Raw genomic sequence first — 19,066 nt, forward strand, 5'->3', positions numbered from 1 at the left:
ACTTTTGTGGCGAGTTCTGCAAGAAGGAAGCCTTGTCTAGAGTAACGGGTGTGATTCAGTCCTATAGGTGATTGTTCCTGGCCACTCAGTATTCTAACGTTTGGAGGGACTTTATATTTCGAGAGGTCTGGCTGTGCTCCAGAGTAGGATTAACTTTTGCCACTTGATTTGTGGAACAGAGAATAAACAGAGTATGAAGTACTATTCTATATACCACGTGTGTTAATCTGCGAATCATTACGTTGAACTCTCAACTATTTTGGGCTGGTGAGCTGGTGTGTTGTGATCACTTATAGACTTAGTTTTCGCGAGTCTTTCATGACTAGTTCGGGGATTTTGGGACCATTCTCGTATCGCTCTCAATGCTACTGCATTTGATAAGGGTATTTTCTGTCTGCATTTTAACTGAATATTATAGGACCACTTCCTGTTTATTTGAGATGTCTTTTCTTGAATAAAGATTATTTAATATGATTCTCTGTCTTCTACATCAATTGCAGGCATTAGAATAGCACCCGTGTTATTAAATTATTCACTGAACTTTTATTTTGTATTTCTATATGCTTTATTAACTCTCAATTCTAGCCAATGCATAGACTATTTGACTGCAGGATCACCGCTACAGGTTATTATTTGCAGTGAATTAGGTGCAGGCCACGAAAGCAGACGTGCGTGGCTCAACCCTGTGACCACATCGAGCCATTCCTTTTGAACAGAGCTGCGCCTAGATCAAAGTACCGAAAGCACGAGTAACCATAGGTAAAGAAGCTATTGGTTTGCTCGCATGGATTGCTGTTTAGGAGCGCAACTATTCAGCAGAAATAGCCGTTAGGTACAGTCGCTCAGGGCAACCACAGCCACGACATATCATGTTGAGAAATGAAACCGCTTCCTTTTATCCTTAGGAACTACCGGTTTCACAGCACTTACAGCTGCATTTTCGTGTGCAAAATGTAAGTCATGATATACGTAATATATTATGGGAAGCCTAGGCTTCATAGTTGGTTCAAATGGCTCTAAGCACTATGGGACTTAACATCTGAGGCCATCAGTCCCCTAGACTTAGAACTACGTAAACCGACCTAACCTAAGGACATCACACACATCCATGCCCGAGCCAGGATTCGAACCTGCGACCGCAGCAGCCGCGTGGTTCCAGACTGAAGCGCCTTGAACCGCTCGACCACAGCGGCCGGCCGGCTTCATAGTCAGTCCATGCACTAGATTATCTGTACGCAAGAAAAGCAAATGTCATAATAGTGGTAAGGTACGATTGAGAAAGCGCCCGTGAAACCGAACATTAAGGTTTAGAGGTGAACAACCACTACCACACGGTATCTAGGTGACAGGCCACCGAATAAAAACTTTTGCGGCCCTAGTAGCAGTATGTCAAGGAAAATGGACTGCAGTGGACGGGTTTCCATTAAAACCAAAAGCAGAGGTAGGCGTCGATCTAGGAAGTAAACGCCGGAATGCCAAGGCACTACTGAGAAACACAACTAACCAATCAGCGGGAAGGTTCGTTTTCCTACCTGCAGAAATTTCCCCCAACGTTCAGCGTAAAGTGCATGCGAGACCGTGCTGCCATGCCAGACCTTTTTCCTAAGGTGCCGACAACGCAGTGCCGCTCAGGGCTCTTTTGTTGTGGTCTTCAGTCCAGAGACTGGTTTGATGCAGCTCTCCTATCCTGTGCAAGCTGCTTCGTCTCCCAGTACCTACTGCCAACCTACATCCTTCTGAATCTGCTTAGTGTATTCATCTCTTGGTCTCCCTCTACGATTTTTACCCTCCACGCTGCCCTCCAGGACAAAATTGGTGATACCTTGATGCCTCATAATATGTCCTACCAACCGATCCCTTCTTCTAGTCAAGTTGTGCCCCAAATTTCCCTTCTCCCCAATTCTATTCAATAACTCCTCATTAGTTATGTGATATACCCAATTCATTTTCAGCATTCATCTGGAGCACCACATTTCGAAAGCTTCTATTCTCTTCTTGTCTAAACTATTTATTGTCCACGTTTCACTTCCATACATGGCTACACTCCATACAAATACTTTCAGAAACGATTTCCTCACACTTAAATCTATACACGATGTTAAAAAAAATTTCCTTCTTCAGAAACGCTTTCCTTGCGATTTCCAGTCTACATTTTATATCCTCTCAACTTCGACCATCATCAGTTACTTTGCTCCCCAAATAGCAAAACTCCTTTACTACTTACGTGCCTCATTTCCTAATCTAATTCCCTCAGCATCACCAGACTCAATTCTACTACATTCCATTATCCTCGTTTTGCTTTTGTTTATGTTCATCTTATATCCTCCTTTCAAGACACTGTCCATCCCGTCAACTACTCTTCTAGGTCCTTTGCTGTGTCTGACAGAATTACAATGTCATCGGCGAATCTCAAAGTTTTTGTTTCTTTTACATGGATTTTAACTCCTACTCCTTTTTTTTTTGTTTCCTTTACTACTTGCTCAATATACAGATCCAATAACATAGGGGATAGGCTAGCAGTTAAGTCCCATAAGATTTCACACACATTCGTCAACCTGTGCTTTCCTTTCATGCCCCTCGACTCTTATACCTGCCATCTGGTTTCTGTACTAATTGTAAATAGCCTTTCACTCCCTGTATTTTACCCCTGCCACCTTCAGAATTTGAAAAGGAGTATTCCAGTCAACTTTCTCGAAAGCTTTCTCTAAGTCTTCAAATGCCAGAAACGTAGGTTTGCCTTTTCTTAATCTAGCTTCTAAGATAAGTCGTAGGGTCACGTGTTTCAATATTTCTACGGTATCCAAACTTATCTTCCCCAAGGTCGGCTTCAACCAGTTTTTCCATTCGTCTCTAAAGAATTCGTGTTAGTATTTTGCAGCCGTGGCTTATTAAACTGATAGTTCGGCAATTTTCACATCTGTCAACACCTGCTTTTTGTGGGATTGAGGGCTCTACCTGTGGAAAACAGTTGCGTGCTTCATGACCAATCTGTCCTACACCCATTTGCTTGGTTGGGGCAGAACCTAACAGCTCTTCTGGGATGTCTTCTTCAAAACCATGGTAGCAATAGCCAAAAAATTTACACCATACATTGTATGTGAAGCCAAAAACAGATAAGCAACATTGAACTAGAAACCATAAACCGGAGAGATCGAAGATATGCCAATAACTCGACGTTTCGGTACGGAAACTGCAGTGGCACATCGTCATCTTGACTCCTTGTTTCTATCTCAAGTGCTGACAAAACCACGTCACTACTCCAGACTTTGCTACCAACAATAAGTAGAACGTGCTTTCTATTTGATGCCATATTATTATAATTTTCTTTCTTTATGCTGCAATAAATTTAATTCAAACTACAGAATCAGTATTTTTGTCCCGTTCTCAATCCCAGTTCCTGTGTTGCAAAACAGTAGAAAGTACACATACATACTTTTACTCATCGTGGTTATGGAACACGGCGACGGTAATATAAAAAGGTTTTCAGAAATTACCACAACCAGTCGCCTTTTTAAATTGATGTATTTTAGTAAACCATGTCCGCCTCTGGCAGCTGAGTGGTCAGCACGACGGCATGGGTCGTAATCGCGATGTGATTGACATGTGTAATCACACCTCCATACTTATCAAGAGGTCCGAAACGAATAATACGGTCTGCTGCGATTACGGGCAGCATGGGGTTCACGCCTGAGCCTCAGGACGTGCGCTAGCAGCGCATGTCGTGTGTTTCAAGCGTCAACTTCGCGTCTCAATATCTCGGGATGTAATGGGAATATTGCGATGCAATCAACGCCATTGTGTATGTGCTTTGTCATGCTATGGATTGCGGAAGAAAAAATATAGGAGGTCTATTTAAAAAATCATAAGTTTGTGTTAAAAACACATATGCTTTCGTTTTAGAATGTTTCCAAATATGTACATTCATGGGCTCCAGCCCTACATTGATACCGGTGAAAGTCGTTTTCCAATAGCTGTTATTGTTCCAGAGATATTTTGGGTGGACAAGATAGCTGGGACACCCTGTATATTTACGTCCGTTAGCAGCTGAAGGTGTTAATGTAACTCTAATTTCGTTGTAAACGGCTGCATCTCATCAATGGTGTCTGTTATTTCGGACATGTCCGAATGAACAGACACCATATCCATATAAGTATATAGTTCTGGCAACACCCTCCATGACCTCCTTCTTCTGTGAGGATGGACATATATTCCCCGAACTCTTACGGGACTTGCTAAGAATGTCTTCCACGAGTAATGAGTGTATTGGGGTGAGACACTACGAATGTAGTGTTTGGACATATCAGGTGAGAACGTGGGTCTCGCGGGAGGCGTGCGCGAGATAGTCCCTGCAGTCGCGCTGTCCTCTGTGCCCTTGGTGGGTCAGATGGATTCTCTGCAATTAAAAAAAAACTGAGTCAAGGAATCAACGATGAACTTGAAGGGATGTTTTGTGACGTCCGCCCAGACAAAACGTAACGAACTATAGCGAACAAAAAAAAGATGGATAGAGCGTCTGCTATGCAAGCAGGAGATCCCGGGTTCGAGTCCCGGTCGGGGAACACATTTTCACCTGACGCCGTTGATACATATCAACGCCCGTTAGAAACTGAAGGTATTAATGTAAATCAAATTTCTTAGGTAATGGCTTAACTAGTTCCTGTTTACAGGCCTCAGGGGAAGATGGTTTAGGAGTGGTTGAAGATATCTTTCGTACTGGGCAATAGCGGGTCCATAACAAGCTTCTTTCTTTGGGATGTAGTGCCATCGTGTCCAGTAGGTGCTGACCTGCTACGCATAATGGCGTTTTCGACGTTGTTGTAAGTAACATTCTTTAGACAGAGTTTTTGGTGGCTACAGTCGTTTACCCTTAATGAAGTAATCAATGAGTCTCTGCTTATCTTGTGGTTCAATTGCCAATAGGTCGTTGGAAGGCGCTGGTTGTTGTTGTAACTCGTCCTCCGGCCCGCGGACTAAGAGACGAGTTCTTTGCGGCACCTGCAGAGGGTGGCGTGAGGAATGCGAACTGGAGGGGGTGGGGAATCCAGAACCACTGTGCCCGCCCGGCGGTAGTTTTCCGCGACTTGGCGGGCGCATCGACCGGCGCGGAAGCCCGGGCAGGCAGGAGGGAGGGAGGGAGACAGCCCAGCCGTAGCTCTGGGTTCCCACGCGACGCCAAGTCTGGAGCGACCCAGAAACCCGAGTCGCACACAGGCGCCGAACTTGCGCAGCGCCCACGCGCCGCGAAACCTGTCCCTGGCCTGCCTGGCGCCGTTTTACAAAGGGCCGCCGAGCGAAGCGCCAGACTGATGGAGGAATTCCTAGTTCAGGTTCCGGCTCCACGGCGTCAAAGACTGGAATCCTGCTTCAGGAATTGTCGCAGGTATTACTTTAGCAAGCAAAAATTTAATAATACCAGTATTGCTGAGCCCTATTTTTATCCCAACCGAGGTGGGATCTTCCTACACGTCGGTGAGGGACCTGAAGATGGTGTAGTATATCACTGAAAGCGGTAGCCAAATGCCGGCCGAGCGGTTCTAGGCGCTGCATCTGGAACCGCGCGACCGCTACGGTCGCAGTTTCGAATCCTGCCTCGGGCATGGATGTGTGTGATGTCCTTAGGTTAGTAATGTTTAAGTAGTTCTAAGTTCTAGGGGACTAATGACCTCAGAAGTTAAGTCCCATAGTGCTCAGAGCCATTTTTGGTAGCCAAATAAAATAAGTTTAGAAACTGGACGGCTGATAGGTTTTTAACATCCCGATGGCAACATAAGTCAGCAAACGATAGAGAAGGAACTGAGATCACTCAAGAAATGTCACTGGACCTGAAGGGATACCAGTTCGATTCTATACAGGAAATTATTGGAGAAGTTACCAGCTGACAGACTGACAGCGCACATGATACTGTGCGGGATGAGCGACAGGCAGTTCGGCTTCAGGCCGGGGCGATCTGCGTCTGACGCAATTGCCCTGGCGGCTGAGGTCTGTGGCTCAACCCCGCACAAGTATGTGGTAGGCATCATGGTGGACATCAGTGGCGCCTTCGACAACCTGTGGTGGCCCTCGCTCTTCTCTCGCTTGCGAGAGAAGGAGTGTCCAGGGCCCCTCTATGGCTGTCTGAGGAGCTATTGCATGGACAGGGAGGTATGGCTATCATCGCCTAGCGGAAGAACGAGTAAAACCATCACGAAAGGGTGTCCCCAGGGATCAGTTCTGGGGCCACTCTTTTGGGATATTAACATAGAACCCCTCTTAGAGAAACTACAACAAAGTGAGGACGTGCTAGACGTGATAGCTTACGCTGACGACCTCCTCCTGCTGGTAGGCGGCCGAAGCCGAGAGGAACTTGAGCCCAAGGTAGAACAAACAATGACAGTACTTCAGAGATGGTGCCAAGAATCCAAAATGAAAGTCGCACCACACAAATCAACGTATCTATTATTGAAAGGTAGTCTTGTTAGGAATCCAACGGTTAGAATTGAGGGAACACCAGTTCTTCGGCGACGAGAGGCCAGATACCTAGAAATCATACTAGATGAAAAATGGAGCTACAACACCCATATAGAAAACATAACACAACGTGCTTTAGAGGTCCTAAATAATCTCATAAATATAGGCCACAGGAGGTTTCATCTACCTCCTACCTTAATCAAACTCTATCATAACAGCATTTTAACGTCCTTAGTAGGATACGCTAGTGGGGTGTGGGCACACAGGCTCACGAGGGTAGTGCCTGCAGTGACTGTGAGAAGAGTGCAGCGAAACATGCTGTTGCGCTCTGTTGGGGCATATAGAACAACACCTGGGGGGGCTTTGTTAGTAATAATAGGATTATGTCCTTTAGATATAAAAATTAGGGAGCAGGGAGCGTGGTACTGGGTCTCCAAAGGAAAATTAGATAAAACCAGGGAAATCACGGGGGTACAGGTGGGGGACAAGTACTCAATAAAGAGAAGGGGGGAAGAGCTTTGGCAACAGCAATGGGAAAGTGAGGAAACGGGAAGGAGGGTTTTCTAATTTCTACCTAATATCAAAGAACGGCTACAAATGAGCTACTTTGAGCCGAGTAGAGGTCTGCTGCACTTTCTAACAGGTCACGGGCCATATCCGACATATTTATGTCGATTTGGTAAACAGGCAACACCAGCGTGTGACTGTGGTGCTCCGGATGGAACACCCGAACACGTCGTCTATGACTGTATGTTGTATGACGACGTGGGGCTAGAACTAAGAAATCAATTACCAAATAGAGACACATATACATTACTACGACGTCCTGAGACCTTCAATGTCCTCAACAATTTGGCAAATGAAATCTCTAAAAAGATTCTGAGGGACTTCATTAGGAACCAATAAGACAAACAACAACCCGATAAAGACTCAGGTGCACCTGCAGTTGCCGCCGAGCGCGGAACTGGCCAGTTGTTACACAACTGGAATCCGCCGCGTTATCGGATCAGGAGAGCAGGAGCACCTTTCCCGGACTTGACGTACGCACTAGATTCTATAGGAACTAGATATACCAGAATAATGTAGAATTAGAATACCAATAACAATTAACTTAGGTAGGGACTGCAGCGAAATTAAAGTATTGGCCAGCCCAGTGCCAGGGGCACGCTCGCTGGGGTTAGCTCAGTGAGCAGGCCTCACAGTAGGTTTATAAACATCATCTGGCACACATGTAACGCTGCAGTAGTAGGTAGTCATAGAATAACCAAGTAGTCACGTAGTTAGATTAACCCTGTCCGTAGTTAGTGCCATTTAATCAACAATGAAATTAACAATAATAAGCTGCATGATTTCAAATTTTTCATAACAGGACCCACTAATTTTGTAAGGTGGTGGGTTAATATGTATCAAACAATGTTCGCTGTTTTTCATGAGTCATTGTATCAAACTTGTTTTCAATTGAGTATAATGTTGTAGCTGTTGTTGTATCAATAAAGAGTTTTTTTTTTTAAAAAAAAAAAAAAAAAAAACAGAACACAGCAAGTCTTTCTGAACGGAGGAAAGTCTTCAGACGTAAAAGTAGTTTCTGGCGTACCCAAAGGGAGAGTAAAAGGTACATAACTTTTGACAATATAAGTAAATGACCCAGTAGCCAACATCCAAAGTTCCATGAGGGTTTTAGCGGATCGTGCTGTTGTATACAAGGAAGTCGCCACGCTACAATATTGTAGCGAAATGCAGGAAGATCTACAGAGAACCGACGCTTGGTGCAGGGCGTGGCAACTGACTCTTAACATAAACAAATGTAACGTATTGCGGATACATAGACAGAAAGATTCATTATTGTCCGATTACACGATGGCAGAATAACCAAGGAGTATGCGTGGGGACCGATTTAAAGAGGAACCACCACATACGACTAATCAATAATTTCTCAATAGTCTTTGCCGTTTACTGTGCAGGTTGTGACCGCCTGTCTGCAAATTACATTGTATCTCAATCACCTGCTGTCCATTTGCCCAAAAAAGACGTATTTTACTGGGTAGTTCGGTTCGTTCGTTCTTTGGTGTTTCCATGGTTCCATGACCCATGCAGGCTTGGGGTCTTCATCGGTACTGGGCACACTATTTTAATTACTGGCGGCTTCTAGGAGATGCCTCAGATGGAATTTAAATATTCTGAAATCGACTGCATATGAGTTAATAAACTGTGGAAGTAGACGATTGTTTGAGCAAGAGAATAGGACAAACAGAAGTCAAGCGTTACAACTGATCTGCTCAGTTTTCACCTTGCTGCAACTTTCTTATCTTTCTGTTCACCAATACGTTCGCATGCTTTTGGAGCAAGACTTTGGTGATAAATCGCTACATATTTTTTTTGTGGTTTTAGGGCGCACAACTTCAACGGTCATTAGCGCCCAGACTATGTTAGGAATGCACCGCGAGTCACAAGTTTAAAACAGCAACGAAACGGAAAACACGATAAAAGACAGACTGAGGCATAGGATTAAAAAAAGGAAAACAGCATAATCAAATGTCCTTAGAGAGGGTTGTCAAATTGATAAAATGAAGAACGCGAGCAGCTGCTCGTGGGTCATCCGCTAAAAGGGCTTCTAGAGTACATGGCAGGCCAAGATCAAGACGCAGTGTGTTAAAATCCGGACAGGACGTTAAAATGTGGCGGACCGTCAGCAATTGCCCACATGGACAGAACGGTGCCGGCGCAGCCGTCAGCAGATGGCGATGGCTGAACCGGCAGTGTCCAATTCGTAACCGGGCCAAAACTACCTCCTCCCGCCGAGAAGGGCGTGAGGAGGAAAATCGCTACATGAAACAAGTCATAAGGCTCTCAAGTGGGTCGTAAGTCAGCTACGCTCTTTGAGTACGACATTCCATCTCTTAGACTTTCCAGGCAGTGAGTGGCCTTTTCACAAGCCACAGTCTACTTCGATTGGACGAGTAACGCACAGTAAACTGCCGTCGTCCACAACAAGTTGGTGACTGGGATCGCTTACGATTAATCAGTGATCGTCACTGACGAGGAGAACACGACAAGTGCCATAACCAGACTTCCCAACAACTTCGCACAGTAGAAGAGCGGTAAAGTACGTGAACACGTATTTTGGCTCATCCTTAGATACTGGACCATTTGTGCGAAGACAGCGGTAAAAATTTGCCAGGTAACTTTTTTGCCTTTTAGCGAGTAAATAGTTCAACCGAAGCAATGAACAGTGGCTAGTGTCACGGTTTCACACGTGCGCCCCGTGTTCGAAACCCGATTATTATTTTTATTTTTATTTTACTAGGCGAACGGTTTCCGGTGTATATTGAAATAATGTTGTGTTTATTCGTCTATTAATTTCATGTCTGATGAATTAATTAAAAAGATAAATGAATGAGAAAATTATCTGAAATAGCTTTCCGTTTTTAGGAAAAGTGATCATTATTACGTCGTTTGCCGCGAAATTATTGCCAACCCTAAAGGCTTCAGCAATGTTAACGAAGTTTTCTTCCATAGTGAAATTCATACGAAGAACTGTCAATGTTCGAAACTCCCTTTCGTGCGATGTTGGTGGTGTTTGGAACTTCTGTTTCGAATCTTCCTACGATCGGTACCATCCAAGGGTATGCACGAAATCTTCCTTAAGAATAATAAACGTAAGAATAAAACTTAAAAATAGATATACGTAAGAATGAAATATAAGAAAATGGGAATTTCAAAAGATTGTAACCTCTGAAAGTAACATACACACATATATTGCGTAACAAATGTACGATATTGTGAAACCTAATTGTAATTTTATCATTAATATGACGCCCTTGTGCCTAGTAAGTTGAGAAGAAACATTCGTGTAATAACCTTCAACAAACATGGGCATATAAATGAAAAAAATTATAATAAAATGAAATAAGTAAAAATAATAATCGCGTTTCGAACACGGGGCGCAAATGTGAGAGGCCATGGAGCTACCCACTGAGGCACGATTTTAGTTGAGCTTATTGCGCGCTAAAAGGCATCTGAATCACGTCGAAAACTTTGACCGCCGTTTTCTCAGAAACGGTCGAGTATCTACGGATACGCTGAAACATAATTTCGCTCTTCCACTGAGCAAAGTTTCTGAGAAATCGGGGTGTGGCAGTTCCCGTGTTCTCGTCGTGACATGCTCAGAAAATTTCATTGTGAGTCGCTGGAAGCCGCTGTTCTCATCTAAAGCTCTTGGGTAAAAGTAAGAAATCGGCGAGCGTTCCGAGAGTGTGTAGTAGTGATTCACTCTTGTTATGTCTTCGAGTTTCCGGCCGATTTTATGATTCCACCTTCACGCGCAATACTTCGGTGAGAGGTATTTTATGTTTCACTGCACTGCATCGATCCCAACCACACTGCAGTACTGGTCCTGTTCCACACCTATTTTTGCACCTATCCTGGCCCACTCTTCGCATAAATTGTTATATTTCTCTGGAAACGCAGAATCCAAACCACTGACGATTCAAGAAGGGGAAAAAAATCAAGGTGGGCTGAGGTGTGAAGTTTGTGTTAGGGAGGACACTGGTCTAGAATATTACGAGCAGCTGTGATAGCCACAATTCCAGGGTGGAGTAGTGAATAGCGCATCTGCCTGGTACGCCGGAGATGCGGGTTCAAGACCGGCCTTGGCAAAAATTTTAATTCATTACTTCAGCTTCTGTCCTTATCGGAGGATCCAAAACTCCTTCCAGCAACGAATACATAGGTTTCGTTTCTAATGTTTAAGATGATCTAGGGGTTAAAGAAAAACGAGTGCATAGAGCAGGTGAATGTGGCACGTCGCGTGTGGGAAAGCCCTTTAGCCAACAGTCCCGTAACAGCCAAGCGCGCGCGCGCACGCGCACACACACACACACACACACACACACACACACACACCCCTGCTGTCGCTAGCGCTGCAGGGCGTGTAATTATCAAGTCAGACTCAGCGTCCACGCTACAAGTTTATGAAACAAGTAATTAAGGAGTTTGACAAAATAATAACTTTGGAAAACTTTATGAACAGGGTCGGAAGGTTTGGGATAGGCGACTCAATTCATTAAGATCTCGGCCGCCATCCAATAAGCAAGAGACGATAGACGCCGAGGAATAATGGCATTGCCGTTGAAAAAAAAGAAAGCATATCCAAGGAAGCAGCGGTCCCAGAGATTAACTCCAAACTGGGAACAACAGAAATAAAACCTGCTTATCTCACTATAATGCAGGCGCCAAGCACGTATAAAGCCTGAAGAAGGCCACAAGGTCAGACATCGAAGTATCATTACCGTTCGATTCGACAGTTGGAGATCACTGGACACAGAAACAGCCGTAAAACCTCTAGGAGCAGACGTTCTGAAGTGCAACGACGAAACTAAACCGGTTGCAGGAAAAATCAAATACAGGACCCTGATTTTTGGAAAGGAAGGAAATCCAATTCATCTGCGAAAAATGTAGAATACAAAACTTCCGTTCGCCCAGCTCTTGACCAACGCGCGTTTGTCAGAGACTCTTTATGAAATAGGCTTAATACACGATATACAGCAGATCCAAATGAGAGCTGCACCATTCGTCACGGAATCATTTACTAAGAGCGAGAGCGCCACACAGACGCTCATCAAATTTCCTTGGCAGACGCTACAAGAGAGGCGCTAACCGCGACGAGAAAGTTAACTGCTTGAATGATAATTAATTGAAACCCTCAGCTGCCGACAGGTGTTGCTGATATACCTCGATGGGGGCAGCTAAAAATGTGTGACCAGACCGGGACTCGAACTCGGGATCTCCTGCTTACATGGCAGACGCTCTATCCATCTGAGCCACCGAAGACACAGATGAATAGCGCGACTGCATGGACTTATCCCTTTCACGCTTCCCGTGAGAACGTCTGCCATGTAAGCAAGAGATCCCGGGTTCGAGTCCCGGTCGGGGCACACATTTTCAGCTGTCCCCATCGAGGTATATATACAACACCTGTCGGCAGCTGAGGGTTTCAATTAATTATCATTTATTCTAGAGAAGCTGCACGGTCATCAATGGTATCTGTTCTTTCGAGAATAGCTACCATCTTCATATATATTTACTGCTTAAAATTATGAGAAAGAATTTTCCATTCATGGTCAAATTAGTCAGTCGGTTAGTTCTATAGATCACAGTTAGTTCTAAAGGTGATCTGAACGAATTTTTTATCGAAATGGTATGGGTTGGGGTTGGGGTTGGGTTGTTTGTGGGAGGAGACCAAACAGCGAGGTCATCGGTCTCATCGGATTAGGGAAGGATGGGGGAAGGAACTCAGCCGTGCCCTTTCAAAGGAACCACCCCGGCATTTGCCTGGATCGATTTAGGGAAATCACGGAAAACCTAAGTCAGGATGGCCGGTCGCCGGATTGAACCGTCGTCCTTCCGAATGCGAGTCCAGTGTGCTAACCACTGCGCCACCTCGCTCGGTCGAAATGGTATGGAAGAACTCAATGTGCAGGATATTACATGTAATTAGCTTTAGTGGATGGTTACTTGCTGGCCTTTTAAAAGTTCCTATTATGGCTCACTGGCCTAAATTTTAGGTTAAGGGGCATATATGCTTCAATCCTAGTCATATAACTACATTAGATCTCTTTCTTTCTTTACAGGCTACCAGTTTCTAAATAAAAATTAGTCAGTGGAACAGAAAGAATTCATGGACGGAAGTTCCATCTTTGCAACTAAATAAAAGACAGTTTGTTTTTTGACATACGTGTTTCGTTTCTTTGACTTATGAGGTATCTTTAGTGGTCTGCAATACATTTTTTGCATGTATAATAAAGGCGTTATGTAGTCGTTACAAGTACGTTACTACGTTATGTATGAAAATACGCATTCTACCTTTGCTAAACCTGATAAAACGTCGACGTCAAACACCCAAAATTGAACAGGACATGAAAATTATTTGAGTGAACGACAAAAACAAAAACTCCCGACATTACAGAAAAACTTTCATACACACAGAATCTTGCGATGAAAACGAAAGAAATTAATGAGTAAATCAATATAAGCAATCATGTTGGCCACTAAAACAATAATGAACAGAAATTTGAAACACGACCAGAATAAATAATCAATCAATCAATCAATCTCTCTCTCTCTCTCTCTCTCTCTCTCTCTCTCTCTCCCTCTCTCTCTCTGACACACACACACACACACACACACACACACACACACACACACACACACACACACACAAGAGATAAACAAATATCAAACCACACACACAACACAAACGAAAGACGAATGGTAAACATACAGCGACAGTCGACAACACTGCACGTTGCAAACAAACACAATAAAAAGTGGAAGAGAAGTGTTGTAATAAATGTGGGTGAAAAACGCGGGAAATCGGACATCGGGAGTATGGGGACCGAGTTAACGTATCTCACGGACCGCACACAATAGACTAGCAACACTGCAAATCGTAACAGCAAACGATGATTTAACCTCACGGAAATCGTACTGCGTTTTGTTTCTAACCTCAAAAACAAGAGAATAACATGAGAAAACATCACATAGTAACATACTTGTAACTAAATATATTCTACAAATACGTTTAACTGCTATATAACGCTGTAATAATCTACATAAAAACAAACAGGCCACTGAAGATGCTTCATAAATAAAAGAAGCTATACGCGTACGGCAAAAATAAACTGCCTTTCGTTTAGCTCAAAAGACGGAACATAATTCCACGAATTTTGAAGCGAATAAGGAACGACTAAAACCGGAAAAAATGACGGGAACGGAAAGAGTTCTCCAGAACAAATGATTTAAGGCTAGATGTAAAACTTGATTTACTACTTGCCACACATTGATCTTATTGGGCAAACGATCAAAAATATTTTTTGAGGAACACTGAGCATTTTTCTGAGCAGCTTAATGAAGGACGATAAAGGTCGTTTGGTAGCAAAGTAAAACATGACGGACGCAGCAAGGAGGACATAGAAAGTGCAGACAACGAGGGCATTCCTGGCCAAAATAATTCGACTAGAATTAAACATCGGCCTTAATCTGAGAAAGAAATTGGTTAGAATGTGCGTCTGAAGCACAGTATTTTATGGTAGTGAAACATGGACTGTGCGAAAACCCAAACAGAATATAATCGAAGAATTTAATATGTGATCTTACAGAAGAATGTTGAAAATTAGGTGGACTGATAAGGTAAGGAACAAGAAAGGTCTGCGCAGGATCGGAGAGGAAAGGAAGTGTGCAAAACATTGACAAGAAGATATCACAGAATGACAGTCCACAATTATGTCAAGACAGTAGGAAATAACTTCCACGGTAGTAGATGGTGACGGGGAGGGGGAGGGGGGTGTAAAGCGTACAAACTGTAGGGGAAGATTGAGATTGGGAAATAACCGACAAATAATTGAAGTCGTGCAATCGCTATGCATTAAACCAGTCAGAATGTACTGCCTCACTCAGTGTCTTTCTACCTCAACAGCTATTTGAAATGCAAATTTGTAAGTAGGCTGTTTAGGTTTTTATGTTGGTAACGTCACGTAGCGCTCTGTATGAAAATCACTGGCTGTGCTGCGTAAAGTCTGTGACTGGCTGGCAATGTTGGAATATTCGCTATTGTAGTGTTGGGCAGTTGGATGTGAACAATGCGCAGCGTTGCACAGTTGGAGGTGAGCCGCCAGCAGTGGTGGTTGTGGGGAGAGAGATGGCGGAGTTTTGAGAGCGGATGATCTGGACATGTGTCCATCAGAGACAGTAAATTTGTAAGACTGGATGTCATAAACTGATATATATATTATGACTTTTGAACACTATTAAGGTAAATACATTGTTTGTTCTCTATCAAAATCTTCATTTGCTAACTATGCCTATCAGTAGTTAGTGACTTCAGTAGTTAGAATCTTTTATTTAGCTGGCAGTATTGGCGCTCGCTGTATTGCAGTAGTTCGAGTAACGAAGATTTTTGTGAGGTAAGTGATTCATGAAAGTTATAGGTTATTGTTAATCAGGGCCATTCTTTTGTAGGGATTATTGAAAGTCAGATTGCGTTGCGCTAAAAATATTGTGTGTCAGTTTAGTGTTGATCTGAATAAGTAAAGAGAGTAGTGTCTGAGTACGTTCAGTTTTGCTCAGCTGTTTAAAAATCAAATAACGTAAGGGGTTTACCAGCACAGTAATTCATTAATTTTTCTAAGGGGACGTTTCAAATTGTAATAAAAGATTTTAACATTCAATAATATTGGGTCATGTTAAACATTTACATAACTATGGAATTAATACGCTAAGACACTTGTTACGTTAGGGATTTCTTTGTCTCCCAATGATTCATAATTAACTAATCAATTTAATTAAACTTCAATAATTACAGCAATGTATTTGTTTTGCGCAGTGGTGAAAATCCTTGGACTTTCCTCTTGATAGTACTCTTGTCGTCAGATTATTCTTTTCCAACGGTAAGGTGTTAATTCCTGACCACTAACATAATTTGCTGTTCTCTGTTACTTATCCATCAAAACCAGTGTTACGCAGCAGAGTACAGAAGGGGAAGAAATTAAAATTTTTCCTTCGTTAACCCTAGCACAGCCACAGACAGAGGTGGTGACAAAGCTACGCAGCAGAAAGAAACGATCAACAGTATGAGTCAGTGGACTGATAAGGTAGGGAATGAGGACGTTCTCTGCAGAATCGGCAAGGAAAGGAATATGTGGAAAACACTGACAAGAAGAAGAGACAGGATGACAAAACATGTGCTAAGACATCAGGAAATAACTTCCATGGTACTAAAGGGAGCTGTAGAGTGTAGAAGCTGTAAAGTAAGGCAGAGATTCGAATACATCCAGCAGATAATTGAGGACATAGGTTAGAAGTGCTACTTTAGATGTAGAGGTTGGCACAGGGGAGGATGAATTCCTGGTGAGCCACATCAAAGTAGTCAGAAGACTGATAAATCAAAATAAGTTAGTCCCAGTCATGAGCAAATGTTGCTACATTGGCAACAATTGCCAAGCACGAGTTACGCATTAATGATTATTACGGTATAGTGGCACCAATGTATTAGATGTTCCAGCACTTCTTGTGAACGCGCTGCTCACTGTTCCCGAGACGATAGCATCCAAGTAACGATGTCCTGACACTTGTGGAACATCGCATCAACAGGCGCCTACCACATCGTTGATGGACAGACTGAGGGTCATCCAACACAAGTACATCTTGCGGTGCTTGTCGCACTAACTACATCGCCACAGCTGAGTGAGGGGCCATCTGGAGGCTCTGTTCCTGATCAACTGCCCGCATCTCGTGGTCGTGCGGTAGCGTTCTCGCTTCCCACGCACGGGTTCCCGGGTTCGATTCCCGGCGGGGTCAGGGATTTTCTCTGCCTCGTGATGGCTGGGTGTTGTGTGCTGTGCTTAGGTTAGTTAGGTTTAAGTAGTTCTAAGTTCTAGGGGACTAATGACCATAGATGTTAAGTTCCATAGTGCTCAGAGCCATTTGAACCTGATCAACTCTACAAGCGCTTCTGGGTGCCAAAGGCCTATGTAACCAGTGCGGCTAGGACCGGCCAACCACACGACTTCCGACACGCTGTACATCCCGATAGGTCACTGTAAGTTACCAGAGGGGGACCGAGGACGCCGTAACAGTGTAGAGGCATCATCTTACGCCACGGCTTCGCCTGCCAGACGGCAACCCGCAAGACTTCAACTGAATTGCCGGAGCACGGCGTTGGCTACCAACACATCCGAGCTGGCAAATGGAATCAGCTAAATTGCTTCGTGTCACTGGCATGAGGCGTCAGCACAGGCTGACGAGAAGTTTCAGACCTGTAAATCTTAATGAGGAACTATTAACTTGCTAATCATGTTTTATTAACGCCGAAAGACGCTCCGCAGGTTCCACAACACCATCCCGACAACACTGAGGTATCTACGCACCTTACCTCTACACTGCTGTGCCAGTAGAACAATTCTTCATGCAATTTGCCCATTACACACCCCACCCAACGCTAGTTACGCCGAAACTGCCAAAGAATCTGTGTCGAGATGAACGTGGTACGAATCGCCAGCAGCGAGTACGAAATGATACAGAATTCTGCATAGCTTGATGCAGTGTTCTTTTGCACATGCATTTCTGTCTGAAGGAACAGGCATTGCCGACGATTGACAACCATATTAAATTACGAAATGCATTAGCAAACTGCAAATACCGTTGTACAATGGCTACACAATTCACTGTAGCATATGAAAATTTGTGATGCACCAGGACTTAAAGCTTGGCCTATTGATAAAATGACGTAATTACACTTGTTCAGGTTTGAGTTGCGTTCTCACAAATTAGAATTTCTACGATCGCCGTACAAACAAACATCAGACTTCGATATTTAGAAGCTACAGGTTGCTGGTCTGAAATGTCTCCCCCGTCGGAGGTTCGAGTCCTCCCTCAGACATGGGTGTCTGTGTTGTCGTTAGTTGAAGTTAGATAAAGTTGTGTGTAAGCCTAGGGACCGATGACCTCAGCAGTTTGGTCCCATTTGAACTTACCACAAATTAAAAAAAAAATGGTCTGGAAGGACACACACTACAATGCGAGACCACTGATGAAATGTTAGTTAAGCGCCATAATGCTACATCAAGTATCTTGAGTGATGGCTCCGAAATATTAATATACGGTAAACTGTCGTTTTAAATAAAATAACAGTATAAATTGCAGTTGTTTGAAAGAAAATTTCTTTTTTGCACGTTGCACATCGAAATTTTTATTTTTATTTATGCACCCAGACGCGTTTCGCCTTTTTTCCAAGGCATCTTCAGTGGGTGTCCTGAATATTACATGATTTGACCATTTTTACACATAGGGTGTAATATTTCAAGACACACTCTGAAGATGCGTTGTAAAAAAGGCGAAACGCATCTGGGTGCATAAATAAAAATAAAAATTTCGATGTGCAACATGCAAAAAAGAAATTTTCTTTGAAACAACTGCAATTTATATACAGCTGCTGCGAAAATGGCCACTACAAGAAACGTGTTAAAATACCAGTATTTTTGGTGGTTTACTTTATCAACTAAATAAGTGTACAGCGTCTGCTAGATTACGCTAATGCCTTCCTCTCCAAACTTTAACGGAACAATAATAATATTTACTGAATTTGTCTTTTGTTTTAGAAACAACTATCTGCTACGACTGTCTCATGTATATAAATTAATTCTTTGCCGCTACTAGACAGACTTATTCCATACATATTTTCATAATGATCTTTTATAGACTCGAACCGAGTCTGCGTCCATGACCGACCCAAACCTGCGTATGTCCTGGTGTCTACATCCCATAGCGCTCGCATGCAAATTGTATGATTCCCGCGTAGGGAGAGATGTTGTTTTACTCGTCAGATTGCCTTGCTTTGGCTTGAAATTCATTAGAGCAGTGTCTGTATAGTTCGATGCGATGTTTCTTCGGACAAGAATGCATCCATAATGCAAAGTATTAGTCGAATACGCTCCCAGCGCGATTGTATCCATTCAAGCGTTCGATATCCCGTTACGTCACAAGGCAGCTGACGACTAGAAAATAAACAGAAAAATTATCATTCTCCAATGCAACACGACAGAAATCTGTGTAGCGGGTTCTGGAG

This window comes from Schistocerca cancellata, chromosome 1 (genome assembly GCF_023864275.1).
Source record: "Schistocerca cancellata isolate TAMUIC-IGC-003103 chromosome 1, iqSchCanc2.1, whole genome shotgun sequence".
Classification (NCBI taxonomy): Eukaryota; Metazoa; Arthropoda; class Insecta; order Orthoptera; family Acrididae; genus Schistocerca; species Schistocerca cancellata.